The sequence below is a fragment of the Ricinus communis genome, chromosome 3, assembly GCF_019578655.1.
Source record: "Ricinus communis isolate WT05 ecotype wild-type chromosome 3, ASM1957865v1, whole genome shotgun sequence".
NCBI classification, from domain to species: domain Eukaryota; kingdom Viridiplantae; phylum Streptophyta; class Magnoliopsida; order Malpighiales; family Euphorbiaceae; genus Ricinus; species Ricinus communis.
The window spans coordinates 17,492,236-17,508,453 of NC_063258.1; the positions used below are offsets into that span (position 1 = coordinate 17,492,236).

General features: G+C 38.9%; 3 non-coding genes across 3 annotated transcripts; 1 reads left to right on the plus strand and 2 right to left on the minus strand.

Moving 5' to 3' along the window:
• Nucleotides 1-1,171: 1,171 nt before the first annotated feature.
• On the minus strand, nt 1,172-1,278 carry LOC112534142. The gene has a single exon (XR_003078451.2). It is a non-coding gene; the product is annotated as a small nucleolar RNA R71 (small nucleolar RNA).
• Nucleotides 1,279-9,025: 7,747 nt separating this feature from the next.
• Nucleotides 9,026-9,131, plus strand: LOC112535741. Its single transcript, XR_003079821.2, has one exon. It is a non-coding gene; the product is annotated as a small nucleolar RNA R71 (small nucleolar RNA).
• Nucleotides 9,132-14,810: 5,679 nt separating this feature from the next.
• Nucleotides 14,811-14,917, minus strand: LOC112534141. The gene has a single exon (XR_003078450.2). It is a non-coding gene; the product is annotated as a small nucleolar RNA R71 (small nucleolar RNA).
• Nucleotides 14,918-16,218: the final 1,301 nt, after the last annotated feature.

Here is a 16,218-nt window from a genome sequence, read left to right on the forward strand (position 1 = left end):
TTCACTCGCCGGATTAAGAATTAACAACTCTTAATAGTTCTAAATCACGCTTAATGCTAATCTGTAATAATCTGATAGGAAGAGATTCCATTAGGTTAGTGCAGATTTAGGAACTTAGTGAGCTCGAGAGAGGAGCCGAGTTCGATTCAAGATTTAGGCACGGGTAGCAAGATTAGCAGTTTGTAAAATCAGCCTTAGAATTCCATCACTTAGGTTCCCTTTGGGTTTGCTTCTTTGTTACGGTTGTCTTTCGATTGACAGTTGCTGTTGTTCCTTTATTTGCATTCATAAGCATTAGTTAATTAATTTAGACTTCTCATACCTTATTTTAGACTAAATAACATAACGAACAGTAGTAACTTTAGGTTTACCCGATCTCCAAGGATACGACCTTGATACTCATTATTGCTAGACCGCATCGATAGGTTCACTGCCTTAGGTGTAGGTTGCAAAAGTAGCCCATCAAGTTCTTGGAGCCGTTGCTGGGGAACAGTAACGGTAAACTAGAGTGAATTATTTCTGTGTTAATTTAGTCATTATCTGTTTATTCATTCATTCTTTATTTTTTATTTTTTTATTTTATTATTTTTGTTGATTGGTGGTTGTTTAGTTTTCCATTTCAGGTAGTTTATGACTAGGAGCTCTAACCTTAATCCCATAGCACCCTTATCTGACCCGGAGCGCTCTCTCAGATTATTGAGACGATGTTTGCAGGCAGTTGAGGAGGAGGAGCGAGTTCTGATTCGAGTTCAAGGAGGCCGACACGATGGAGAACCTCAACCCCCAGGCCGATGATGATCAGAGGACGATGTACGAGTTTGCTCGACCATCTTTGGATGGGACGAAAACTAGTATAGTCAGACCTGCTGTAACGGCCAACAATTTTGAAATAAAAGCCAACGTTATCCAGATGATCCAGCAGAGCGTCCAGTTTGGAGGATTGCCCAGCGAGGATCCCAATGCTCATATATCCAACTTCTTGGAGATTTATGACACATTCAAGATAAATGGAACAACCGACGACGCCATTCGACTGAGATTGTTTCCATTTTCCTTGAGGGACAAAGCTAAGAGATGGTTACAATCTCTTCCACAGCAGACGATTACTACCTGGAAGGCGTTGGCTGAAAAATTTCTTTTATATAAGTATTTTCCTCCCGCTAAAACTGTAAAACTTAGAAATGACATATCTTATTTTGTGCAGTTTGATGATGAAAGCATGTACGATGCATGGGAGAGGTTTAAGGATCTTTTGAGATGCTGCCCACATCACCGATTGCCAGTGTGGATGCAAGTTCAAACCTTCTATAGCGAATTGAACCTTAAGACGAGGCAGATGGTGGATGCTGCAGCAGGTGGGGCGCTAAATAGTAAGATGCCCGAGCAGGCTCAGAATTTGATCAAGGAAATGGCCATGAACAATTATCAGTGGCAATCCTGTAGGAGCCGACCAGGAAGACAAGGAGTGGTTAACCAAATAGATTCTACAGCAGCCTTGGCAGCTCAGGTGGAGCTTCTGACCAAGAAGATTAACCAACTCCGGTCGGTTCATGGGCGAGCGTTGGGCTGAGTTTTGTAGTGGGCCGTACTACGGTCTGGCGTCTTGCGGAGGTATGTTTACTTCGTCTTCCTCTACTTTTCCATCTGTTTCTGCTGTGTCTGCTGATGTTGAGCAGGTTGACTATATGGGGAATGCCCCAAGGCAGCAGAATGATCCTTACAGCAACACATACAACCCTGGGAGGCGCAATCATCCCAACTTCAGTTGGAAAAATAATAATGCTCAGGGTCCACCTGGTTTTCAGAGACTTCATCAGCAGCCGTAGCAACAGCTAGCTGGGCCTTCACAAGCTCCTCCTCCACTAGAAAAGAAGTCAAATTTAGAGGAGCTTATGATGAAGTTTGTAACATCTACGGAGATGAGGTTCCAACAAACTGATAGTGCACTTAGGAACCAACAGGCCTTGATTCAGAACTTGGAGACCCAGATTGGCCAAATCTCTAAGATGTTGTCTGAGAGGCAGCAAGGAGCATTCCCTAGCACCACTAAGTCTAACCCGAGGGGGCACGTGAACGCCATCATTTTGCGTTCAAGTAAGTTAGTTTCAGCTCCTTCTAAGCCTGTTTTTGACGACTCCACTATTGATGTGCAGGTTGAGGCGAGCTGTAAGGTTAGGGAACCTAAGGGACAAAAGGTGAAATCAATTCCAGTCAGGGAATATCAACCTAAGATTCCTTATTCTGCTAAAGTCAAACAAGTAGAGGCGAAAGAGCAGTTCAGTAAGTTTTTAGATATTTTTAGACAACTGCATATTAACTTGCCTTTTATTGATGCATTGGAGCAGATGCCGTAAGTATGCCAAGTTCTTAAAGGACATACTTAGCAAAAGAAGGAAGTTCGAGGAGGTAGCCTATGTTCAGCTTAACGAGGACTGCTCAGTGGTGTTTTAGAGCAAGTTGCCAGAGAAACGTCACGATCTAGGGAGTTTCACTATTCCTTGCACTTTAGATAATTTGTGTGTTGATGGTGCATTAGCAGATTTGGGGGCTAGCATAAATGTCGTCATGCCTACTAGTTTATTCAATAAGCTAGGTTTAGGGGAGGCAAAATCCACTAGGATGTGCATTCAATTAGCTGACTGTTTTGTTAAGCTTCCTAGGGGAATTGTGGAGAATGTGCTAGTCAAGGTAGATAAGTTCATATTTCCTGTGGACTTTGTGGTTATGGATATGGATATGGATAATGAGCATGGTGTACCATTGATTTTGGGGAGACCTTTCCTTGCCACAGCTAGAGCTAAAATAGACATATTTGAGGGGAAGTTAGAACTTAATATAGGGGATGACTGTGTTACTTTTAGTTTACCCCCATTTGACAGTTCTTCCACCGACCATGTTCATGCTATTTGTCGTATTGATGAAATTGGTCCTGCATGTAATAAACAACCACAGGATGTACAATTGGATGATGCTATACATGTTTCTTTCCCGGTTAATATATGTTATTCATTTGAAGAAAACAACTTGTATCCATTTGAGACTTTGTGCTATGATAGACCTGAGAAGGGTAGTTGCAAGTTTGTTTTTAACAGGTCACTTAGCCGGAATTCGGAGTGGATGAATGGACATCCCAAATTGGTATAGAGAGCACCTCCTTGGTCATCTACCGCACACATCAGACCTTCTCATTGTGCTTATATGCCTCGAGCCCCAACTTACTTTGAGCCCACCTTCTCAATTTGCCCGCGATGCAGGAATGCTGCTGCAGAGTCCAGCTAGACGACTCGAACAAAAACAAGCGCCTTCAGGAGGCATTCTCAAATCTATTTATGCTTTTTGAATTTTTGGACATCTTTTTATTTATATAGTTATTTGTTTTTAGTTAGATACTTCAGTCTGTTTTTAGTGTGTTTTATTTTGAGGAGATTCTATTTTATTAAACCTTTTACTAGATGTTGCTTGGGATGTGTTTATTCTTGAGTTTTGCAGGAGTTAGCCTACTCGATGCTCGTACATAATTTTGAGGACTAACATATTTTAGAGTGTTAAAGCACACATCAAGGGCAGTATCCAATAGACTTTCTAATTTTTATCTCTTTATGTTGTCTTGTTTTCCTTTTAGTTTTCCAGTTTCTTTTGTGGACTCCCATATTTTGCTTCTTTGTGCATATTTTATTTCTTTTTGAAGTGCCTACCTTGTTCACACTGAGGACAGTGTTTTTCTCAAGTGTGGGGTAGGTACCTTATTTTTGTGCAGGTACCAATTTTGTTTCTGTTGTTTTTATCCTGCTTTCATTTCCTTTATTGATTGAGTCTATTCATTCTTACTGTCCTTATCTTGAGTTTTATTTTAATCCAGTAGTTGATAATTTTTCTCTTTTGAATGGTATAGTTCTTTTTTCGAATCTTGTTGAAAGAAGGCAATGAACAAATCTCTTAGTATCAATCTAGCTAGGTAAAACTAGTGTTTTTCCTTAATTTTTTCATTTTACTTTATCTTGGATATAGAACACTGTTAATATTGATGCTTATTAGATTGTTTGATTGTCTAAACTTTGATTTGAGAATTCATGCAATTTTATCCCACTCAAATGGTGAGGCTTTTATGCTCCTTTTGTTTTTGATTAGTGAGCATAGTGCATAATTTTTGCTTCTAGAACTTGCTTTGTGATGACTTTTGAGATTACATGAATTTTTTTTTATAATCATGAGATGATTTGGGCACTTAGGAATTACATAATTTGGCCAAAAACCTAACCCTGTTTTTCCCTTAGTGAAACCATTTTGAGCTTTAACCTTTTTCTTTCATTGTAATTCACCTCTGACACTCATTTTATCATTTCTGTCCATTCTACCATTCTTTCTACCATTATTGCTGGAAATTATGTACGTTTATGCTGCATTTCATTTTGGATCAATTTGCATATATTCACCAAGTTACTAAATTTTTCGTAGATGCTCCCTTCAATCCAAATGGTAAATATCATTTTACTACTATGATTGAGCATTGTATTACTTCATCTTGCGTTATCTGTTGTTGCAGGAGTTTAAAAAAAAATATATATATATATATAATAAAATAAAATAAAAAATTATAAAATAAATATTAAAAAAAATTAAAAAAATTAAAGCAACTTAGTGTTCAATTTCGGTATAGCATCTGATCCTTGGCTATATTCTTCCATTACCTGCATAATTTTCCAACAACTTTCACTTTTCATATTTCTCCATACCATATCTTAACCCCATTACAACCTGGCTCAAGACCCTTTGATCATGTTTATTGATTATTTCACAATAGTGGAGATCGGATCTATAAGCAAGTTTATTGTAAGCACCTTTTTCTGTACTTTTGCATTGAGAGCTGGGCGATATTCTTTTCACCTATATACACTTGTGTGTTTTGAGTGACATCTTGTAAGGCATGGTTCTTGAATTCTCAGTTTGGAAGGTTTATCATTTTAAAGCATCTTTATTAACTTTGTTCTCTGTCTTAAGGATTTAGTGATTTGGGGATTTTAAGGAAATTCGTCACGGAGTTTTGAGACTTGTTTTGAGCTAACCTCCTGCAAAGTATTTGATTGAGTTATTTGGTATCTGTTTGAGGAGCAAGTTGTTGACTGCTTGAGGACAAGCAAGCGCTTAAGTGTGGGGTAGTTTGATGTAGATGATTCTATGCATATTTATTGATTGTTTATCAGTCGTTTATTCATGTATTTAAGTCATAATTATTCATGTTTGATCGCACTTTTGTATGTTTATGAGTTTTTCAGGATTTTGGACTCATTGACGGGAAATTGATTGATTTATGGGCAGAAACCAAGCTATATGGATGATTTATGCATATTAGATGTTTGTCGGAGTCGATTCCTTAATAAGCGCGCAATTTGAGGCCTTCGCACGGGCAATTGCACGGCCTCCCTTGCCCGTTGCACGGGCTATTGCACTGGCGGTGCATATTTGCACAGGCCATTTCATGGGCCGTGCATATTAGCATGGCCACAGCGCGGAGTAGCGGGCTGGGCACTTCACACTTTGTAAGTAGGCGCCTGCGTAAAATGAGGCAGGGGTCCAGCCGATTTCTAAACTTCTCAGCGACCCTCACTTTGCACCTCTGTTCTTGACATTTTGGGAGACCAACGTCAATTTAAAGAATTGATTTGGAGGATTCAAGCAAAGATTAAAGTTTCTATACGATTGACCGAGACATCCGAGATCCATACTTGAGGCTGGTTTCAGAATTGGCACTTGTGACATTCTCACTCCGATTCGATAGAAGAGCGGTTATATGTTCCATTTTCTTTTTTGTTATTTATTTCCTTTTGTATTTGTTTCTTTCATTATGAGTAGCTAGGACTGCCGAACCCATTGAGGTTCACCTTTGTTGATGGATTGTATTTAATTATTGGATTTTTATCTGCCATTTTTGTAATCTTCTTACTGTTTAGTAATAAAATTTGATTCAATTAATTTGAGACGTTAAATTAATTGTGTTTTGGGTTGTTTCTTGACATTGAGAAATGCTTTTTACAACTGAAAATTAAATAGTAAGAACTGGTAGTTAACATTTAGAGATAAGGTTAATTCACTCGCCGGATTAAGAATTAACAACTCTTAATAGTTCTAAATCACGCTTAATGCTAATCTGTAATAATCTGATAGGAAGAGATTCCATTAGGTTAGTGCAGATTTAGGAACTTAGTGAGCTAGAGAGAGGAGCCGAGTTCGATTCAGGATTTAGGCACGGTTAGCAAGATTGGCAGTTTATAAAATCAACCTTAGAATTCCATCACTTAGGTCTCGTTTGGGTTTGCTTCTTTGTTACGGTTGTCTTTCGATTGACAGTTAATGTTGTTCCTTTATTTGCATTCATAAGCATTAGTTAATTAATTTAGACTTCTCACACCTTATTTCAGACTAAATAACATAACAAATAGTAGTAACTTTAGGTTTACTCGATCTCCAGGGATACAACCTTGATACTCACTAGTGCTAGCCCGCACCGATAGGTTCACTGCCTTAGGTGTAGGTTGCATAAGTAGCCCAACAATCATCTTATGGAAGATCGCCATCATACACCTCTAGAAAGTAGCAGGTGCATTGCACAACCAGAATGGCATCATCCTGTAAGCGAACGTACCATAGAGGCATATGAAATTGGTTTTCTCTTGGTCCTTAAGTGCAATGGGAATCTAAAAATAACTTGAAAGACTATCAAGAAAGCAATAACACATATGCCCTGATAAACGCTCTAACATCTGGTCAATAAAAGGAAGCGGAAAATGGTCCTTCTGAGTTACATCATTGAGCCTTCTGTAATCAATGCAAACTCAGAAACCAGTTACCGTCTTAGTCGGTATCACCTCATCCTTCTCATTCTTGACCACCATCATACCTCCCTTCTTGGGCACAACCTGCACAGGACTAACCCAAGAGCTGTCAGAAATAAGGAAAATCAAACCTGCATCCAGAAGTTTAATTACCTCCTTCTTGACTACTTCCTTCATATTCGGGTTCAATCGTCATTGTGGCTGTACCACTGGCCTATAACTATCCTCCATCAAGATCTTATGCGAACAATAGCTGGGGTTGATTCCAGGAATGTCTGCAATCTTGTATGCAAAGGCCTCGGGGTACTTCCTGAGAGAGGCCAATGTCATCTCCATCTCCTCAGGAGTCAAATCAGGTGCAATGATCACCGACAACTTCTCTGCCTCATCCATATAGCCATAGGTCAAGTACTTAGGCAACTCCTTCAACTCTAGGGCTGGTGGCTCCTCAAGTGCATGCTAACCTGTCAATATCAATAAAATGGTTAGCAGACCTGCTAGGCTCACTAGCCAGCAAACAAGTAAGGTGTTCCAACACATCCTCGTTTGACAACTCCTCCTCATCCTCAGCCTGTAATGCCACCTGCAAAGGATCATCAAGTAATATCTTCTACAATTGAGACCCCACAATATCATCCAAAACATCCACAGATTATACAGTATCATTATGGTCAAGTGAATGTCTCATAGAAGTGCTAAGGTTAAAGGTAATAGTCTCATCACCTACTTTAAGCTGTAACTTCCCATCACACACATCTATAACAGCCCTAGATGTTGCAAGGAAAGGTCCACCTAGGATTAAAGGGACGCTACTCTCGCCTTCCATATCCATAACAACAAAATTAACAGGAAATATAAACTTGTCTACCTTAAGAAGTACATAGGAAATTTCATAGTCCTATCCGCTAACTGTATGCTTATCCTAGTAGGTTTTGGCTCACTCAGACCTAATTTTCCAAACAAACTGCTAGGCATTAAATTGATGCTAGCTCCTAAATCAGCTAAAGCATCACTAATATGCAAATCACCAATAATACAAGGAAAAGTAAAACTCCCTGGATCACGCCTCTTTACTGGTAGCTTGTTTTGAAGAATGGCTAAGCACTCCTCATTTAGTGTCACTAGTCCTAAGTCCTCCAGCTTTCTTTTGTTGCTTAGAATCTCTTTCAAGAATCTCGCATACCTGGCCATCTACGATATAGCCTCAACAAAAGGTAGGTTAATCCTCAACTGCTTAAATAAATCCAAAAACTTACCAAATTGTTGATCAACCTTTTCCTGCTTTAACTTGGAAGGATATGGAATTGGCGGCTAGTATTCTCTCACAGCACTCTTCTTCTTGTCCTTGGTTGACATAGGCTCTGTCACCTTAGGCTTTGGCTCCTTCCTGGCTGGCTCATCCTGCACAACAGCATCATCATCAGCCATAGGTAAAGAGCTAGCTAACTGCATACTTGATCTCAAGGTGACAGCCTTGACATACTCCCTCGGGTTTGACTCTATGGTGCTGGGGAGCGTCCCTGACTGTCTCTCAGGCAGCATCTTAGAAATCTAGCCTATCTGATTCTCCAAATTCTTTATGGAGGCCGATTGATTTCTAAGAGTTGTGTCCGTTTGTTGAAACCTGTTCTTTGAAGTGGATGCAAACTTCATCATCAACTCCTCTAAATTGGGCTTCTCCTAGTTTTAAGGTAGTTGAGGGAGAACAGTCTGTTGTTGGAGTTGTTGCTGGTGCAACTGCTGAAATCTTGATGAATCCTGGGTGTTGTTATTTTACCACCTGAAATTGTGATGGTTTCTCCATCCTAAGTTGTATATGTTGTTGTACGGGTTATTCTACTGCCTGGGCGCATTTCCTATATAATCAAGCTGTTCATGGTCAACAGAAGAAGAAGATGAAGAGGAAGCAAACATACCTCTCGCATTACAGTTTGCACTATAGTGCGGGCCACCACAAAACTCATAGCCAAGCTATGATGCTTGGACTGGCATCTGGAGTTGGTCGATCTTCTTGGATAAAAGCTCCACCTGAGCTGCCAAGGCTGATGTAGGATCTACCTGGTTCACCACTCCCTGCCATCCTGGCCTACTATGGCGTCTTACTGTTGATGGCCCCACCTGTAGCTTCATCTACCATCTGCCTCGTGGCTAAGTTCAAGCCACTGTACAAAGTCTGCACCTGCATCTGTAATGGCAAACCATGGTATGGGCAACATCTCAATAGGTCCTTGTACCTCTCCCACGCATCATACATGCTCTCATCATCAAACTGCACAAAAGAAGACATATCATTATGCATCTTTGCAGTCTTAGGAGGAGGAAAGAACTTATAAAGAAATTTCTTAGTTAAAGAACTCCGGGTGGTGATAGTGTTAGCTGGTAAGGACTATAGCCATCTTTTTGCTCTACCCCTTAAGGAAAATGGGAACAGCCTAAGCCGAATGGCATCATCGGTAATCCCATTTATCTTGAAGGTATCATAAATCTCCAAGAAATTTGCGATGTGGGCATTAGGATCTTCACTGGGCAAGGCCCCAAACTGTACACTCTGCTACACCATCTGAATGACATTTGGCTTAATATCAAAATTGTTCGTTGCAACAGGTGGCCTCAATATACTAGTATGCGTCCCTTACAAGGAACGTCTAGCAAACTCGTATATTGTCCTGTTTGCCTCAGCGACATTGTTATTGCCGTCTCCCATGTCTACTGGTATATGGACAGGAATCTCAATCTGCTCCTCCTCCTCCACGTCTAATCGCTTCCTCAACTACTTGAGGGATTACTTTGGTTCGGGCAGAGGGTCTACTGGTGCAGGATTAGAACTCTTGGTCATAAACTATCTGAAATGAACAAGGTGGCAACAAACCAAACAAATAAATGAATGGATAAATGAATAAAAAGTAAATGATAAAAACAAAAAAGAAATATAGCTAAAGTAACAAATAACAAATTTCACTCTAGTTTTCAAATAAAGATTCCCCGACAATAGCGCCAAAAACTTAATGTGCATATGCTTATACAACTACAACTAAGACAGTGAACCTATCGATGCAGCCTAGCACAACAGCAAGTATTAAAAATATCGTATCCCTCGAAAAAGTGAAATCCTAGAGTTACTATTTCATTCATTGTTATCTAGCCTAAAATTAATAATAGAGTTCTCTAGATTTACTAAAACCTAAATTCTAAGTGTAATGCGAGAATGAATGAGCAAATAGAATAATCAAGACAATAAAGCAAACCCAAAGATGACCTAGACTAGTTGGCTATCAAACAAAAGATAATAGATTATTGAGTCCGATTATGCTACCCATGGACAGATTCTAAACTGAATTCGGTTTCCCTCTCGAGACAACCGAATTCCTAAACCTAAGAACCTAAAGTTGGAATCTCTTCCTAACGATTAAGTAAGTAAGCCTTAAGTTTTAATCCACCTCCATTAAGCTTTGTTAATTCTTAATCTAACAAATTAATTAACCTTACCTCTAAGTGAAAATTAACCTGTTCTTGCAATTAGATTTCTGAACTCAATTACAATTTCTCAATTGCTAAAGAATTCTATGAATAGTAATCAATACAATCAATGTAACGAAATCTAGATTTATATTATTAATTGCATGAAGAATACAAGAAAGGAAACTTAAACAATCTCAATAATTCAGTACAAAGCCAACATAGCAACTAACCCCAATGGGTTCAACCAATCTAGCTACACATGTTCATGTCTAAAGCAAATAGGAATTCAATTACAATGAAAGAATAAAGAAATTGAAGCATATACACCCTTTTTCTAGAATTAGATGAACAACTTTGCTACAAAACTCCTCCTCAAACTTCAATCCAAAATCCAGATCACGAATTTGATGTTCAAGGTGGAATCAGTTTCCTCGAAGCCCCTGAAATACCTGACAACACATCTAGCAAAATTACAATGAAAGATCACAAATCAAAATCGCAGATCCAGAACTCTCTTTTCTCTTTTTGGCTCATTCCTTTTATTCATTGTTACAACGTCTGGTGTTCGGTAGTGTCCCCAACAGAGCGTGTTCGGTAGTGTCCGGCCCGTGTTGGACTCCAATTGATAGAATGAACTTAATCGAGCATGGTGTGTCCTTGCCCGTGTTAGCAAACAGGGGCCGTGTTCTGGCCCGTGTTAACAAACATGTGCCGTGCTCTAGGGCGTGGTACCCTCGAAAAATGTGCTGCTTCAAAGTGCTTAAGCTACATAGCCTGGAATTTCTACACGAGATCCAAAACGGGCCATGCTCACTTTCTAAAAGTCAACCCAAGGTCAAAAAGCTTCTTATTCCATCCATTTTTTGCCCGAAATTGATCTAAAATTGCTAAAGCACTGATGATGGACCTATAAAATCTCCTAAAACACGAAAGGACACAAAACACGGGTGATCTTGGAATTAAAACACAATAAATGTTAAGAAAATTCGCAATAATATATCAGCAAATATGTGTAAAACTATGCATATCAGCAAAGAAAGAAAATTAATTGATTGAGTATTGATATCATTCTTCAAATGATTGCGGATGAAAATCTTTTTGAGGAAAGAGGGAACAATGAGAACCGAGGCACGCCTTTCTTATTCATGATTTTCACCATTAGGATATCCATCATTCCATGCTCGTCTAAGGATGAGGACTCCTAATGACATAAGGATTGACGTAAGGAATCATGGGAGTGCAATTGACAAGCTTGATAGGTGGAATTAGGGATTACCTTAATGATCAAGCAAGAGGAGAACTCATGTTGTCTTCGATAGATTGATATGAACTTGGCTAACTTGTGCCAAACCCGTATTCAATGTTGATGTCTTCATCAAGGATCATTCACCTAATCAACCAAAAAAACTCTAACTCCCAACAGGACCCTTAAATAACTTGTACTGAAGAACCTTAATTATAAAGAATTATAGGTTGTTTAACATAAACATAAGTTTAAGTTAAACTAAGTTTGTAAAATACCAAGCCTTCACTTGACAAATTCACCAAGTTCATTAAGAACAAAAGAAGAGAATTAACTCCAAAATAATCAATATTCAACAACTTCCTTTACATAGAAATTCGTACTAGCTTATATAGGCCTTAAAGAAACCTATTTATAATGATAAGGAAGCAAATAACAATAAGACTAGGAATAGAACTCCTAAACTAAAAGGATAACTTAGAACAAGACTCCTAACAACTAAAAGACTTCTTTAAATGAACAAATACTTCTAAAGTTCGTCCAACCCTAGTCCATATAATAAACATGACAATTGAGCTTAAGTAACATGTGATATGCGGCCCATTCTTGAGTATTGGACTCCAAATAGCTTGACTTGATTATCTTGGGCTTATCTTGTCTTGATCATGTCTCCATATATTGGATTGAGTTGATAATAGTATCTTGTGGCCCATTATCTTGATTAAGCCCAATCTTACTTGGAATTTGAATCAAACTAGGATTCCTAGTGGAAATAGGATTCTTTTCATAGCTTGAACTCCTAATACCATCATAACTCCTTGCTGGATTAGGATTCCTAGTGGAATTAGGACTCCTTGTTGAAGTGGGATTTCTTCATTAACTTTTCTTGTTAGAGTAGAATTCCTTATGCTACATGGGTTCTCATCACATATATTCTTATTCATGATTTGCATCATTGGAATGTCCATTTTCTCCTCCAATGACGAGTACTCTTAATGACACAAGCACTAGCATAAGGAAACATGGGAGTGCAATTGATAAGCTTTACCGGTGGCATTGCAGATTACCTTGATGATCAAGTAAGATGAGACATAAATCCTTATGTGCATTGTTTTATACATGTTTATATGCCCAAGTACTTCAATTTTTGTGCATAGTTATCTTGTTTTATGCCAAAATCTCCTGTATTTTGGTTCCTTTCATGTTTTAGGTGATTATCGATGGAGATTATCAGTAGTCGAGGGAAATACGTGCAAATACAGACTAGAATCCGTCAAAATTAAGCAAGGGCTACCATTTTAAGGTTGAGCATGACCTGGACTCTAACCATGCTGAACCATCAACACTTGACCCTCAAGAGTGTCATTCTGGCACAGTTTCCAAGGCCACCACGACCTGCATCACGGCCCGTGGTGGCTCAGCACTAGCGAGGGCACGGCCAGGAAGAAGACCTAATTTACGGGACTCAGAGGTCCAGCACAGCCTGGACTCCACCCGTGTTGATCAACATGGGCTTGAGCATGGCCCTGCTGAGATATTTATATAGGCAAATGTGAATTATTTTGCTAGGGTTCGATTTTCTTACTAGATTTCTCATATACATGCACGAGCCACCTTTTTCCAGACTTTGATATTCGACTTTGGGAGACTATTTCGCCTATTGAAGGAAGGATTACATTGGTTTAAACATCACATTGAAGATCAAGAGTGGGTTTGGAGGCACTCAAGAGGCAATTTAGGGTTCATCATTCAGATTTGGGGATTTAGGGCTTTTCATTTGACTTGAAGAAGAAGGGTGTACATGCTTTCAAATTACTTTTCTATATTTGTTCTTTACTTTATGTTGCTTATTAGCATGAGTGGCTAGAATTATTGAACCCATTGGGGTTCCTATGTTGTTGGATTGCATTTACTTTTTATGAGACTTTGATTATCAATGCTTATTTCTTCTTGCTTTCATTATTAATGAGAAATCACATTATTCATGAGGCGTTGTGAGTTGTGGTGTTTAGATTGCTTTATGTAATTGAGAAGTTCATCTAGCTATTTGAAATTTGAATGGCAAGAACTGGTTAATGATCACTTAGAGATAAGGGTAATTGACTAGCCGGATTAAGAATTAACAACTTTTAATAGTGGTGGATTTAATCTTAAGGCTCACCTAAAATCAATCGTTAGGAAGAGATTCCATCGTTTAGGTTCTTAGGTTTAGGAATTTGATATTCTCGAGAGGGAAATCAAATTCAATTTAGAATCCACTCACGGGTAATTGCAATTAGTAATCAATATAATCTCTACCTTCACTGAAATTCAACTAGCTTACGTCCCCTTGGGTTTGCTTTTTTCTTTGATTGTTTCACGAAATCCTTCCAGACTATTTGACATTTAGTTAATGACTTAGCTTGCATATAATCATAGAATAGCAACTTTATCGATTTGTTAAGGTTAGATAACATAAGATGCTACAGTAGTTCTAGGATCACCTTTTCTTGAGAATACGACCTTGATACTCGCCATTAGTGCTAGTCTGCATCGATAGGTTCACTGCCTTAGATTGTAGCTATATAAAAGGCCTATCAAGCTTTTGGCGCCGTTGCCGGGGACACTTTTGTGTCAACTAGAGTGAAGTCGTGTTTGTGTTAATCTAGCCATTTTTATTTTCTTTCTTTTTATTTCTTTTTATTCTTTATTATTTTATTCAATTCTATGTTCTTTGGTTGCTACCTCTTAATTTTAGGTAGTTTATGACCAGGAGCTCTAATCCTAGTCTTTTAGACCCTCTTGCTGAACCAAAGCGATCCCTCCATCTTTTGAGGAAGCATATGCAAGAAGAAGAGGAGGCACGGATAGAGATTGAAGCCCTTGTGAATAGACTAGTAGGAATGGGAGACAACAACTAGGCTACGAATGAAAACAGGACAATGTACGAGTTTGCCAAACCTCTTGAGGGGACACATACGAGTATATTGCGACCACTAGTGGCAGCCAATAACTTCGAAATAAAGTCGAACATGATACAAATGGTACAAAATAGTGTATAATTTGGGGGACTGCCAAGTGAGGACCCAAACGCTCACATCGCTAACTTCTTGGAGATCTGCGACACCTTCAATATAAATGGAACAACTGATGATGCCATTCAATTTAGGCTGTTTTCTTTTTCTTTGAGGGACCGAGCGAAAAGATGGCTGTAGTCATTCCTGGAAAACACTATTACAACATGGAGATCGTTGGTTGAGAAGTTTTTATATAAGTACTTCCCTCTTGCTAAAACTGCTAGATTGAGAAATGATATATCTTTGTTTGTGCAGTTCAATGACGAGAGCATGTATGATGCTTGGGAAAGGTACAAAGACTTGCTCTGATGTTGCCCACACCACGAACTACCAGTATGGATGCAGGTTCAGACCTTCTACAATGGTTTGAACCTTGCTACTAAGCATATGGTAGATGCTGTAGTAGGTGGAGCCCTGAACAGTAAGACGCTGGAGGAAGCGCAAAATTTGATAGAGGAGATGGCCATGAACAACTACTAGTGGCAATCCTCTAAGAGTCCGCCAACCAAGCAAGGAGTGGTCAACCAGCTAGACTCCACAGCAGCCTTGGCAGCTCAAGTGGAGCTTCTGACCAAGAAATTATACCAGCTTCAGATGTCGGTTCATGCAGCCCAAATAAGCTGCGAGTTTTGTAGTGGCCCGCACTACGGTGCAAACTGTAATGCGGGAGGTATGTTTCCTTCACCTTCTAATTCTTCATCTTATATCGTTTCTGCTGACCATGAACAAGTAGACTATATAGGTAATGTACCTAGACAGCTGATGGGCTACTTATGCAACCTACACCTAAGGTAGTGAACTTATCGATGCAGCCTAGCACGAGTGAGTATCAAGGTCGTATCCCTGGAGATCGGGTGAACCTAGAGTTACTACTATTCACTATATTATCTAGTCTGAAATAGAGTGTGATAAGACTAAATTAATTAACTAATGATTATGAATGTAAATAAAGGAATAAATAGCAACTGCCAATCGAAAAATAATCACAACAAAAGAAGCAAACCCAAAGGAGACCTAAGTGATGGAATTCTAAGGTTGATTTTATAAATTACCAATCTTGCTACCCGTGCCTAAATCCCGAATCGAACTCGGCTCCTCTCTCGAGCTCACCCAGTTCCTAAACCTGCACTAACCTAATGGAATCTCTTCCTATCAGATTATTATAGATTAGTATTAAGTGTGATTTAGATCTATTAAGAGTTGTTAATTCTTAATCCGGCGAGTGAATTAACCTTATCTCTAAGTGCTAACTACCAGTTCTTACTATTCAATTTCCAGTTGTAACAAGCATTTCTCAATGTCAAGAAACAACCCACAAGGCAATTAATTTAACATCTCAAACTAACTGAATCAAACTTTATTACTGAATAGCAAAAAGATTACAAGAAAGGTAATTACAAATCTAACAACTAAGCACAATCCATCATAATAAAGACCCCAATGGGTTCAAAAGATCTAGCTACACATGTTCATAGTTAAAGTAGAATAAGGAACAAATAAGGAAAAGAAAATTGAAGGCATGTACAGCCTTTCCTTTCAAGTTCGATGAGAAACTGATGGGTGCTACTCGTGTTAGCTACAATCTAAGGCAGTGTACCTATCGATGCAGTCTAGCACTAATGGCGAGTAT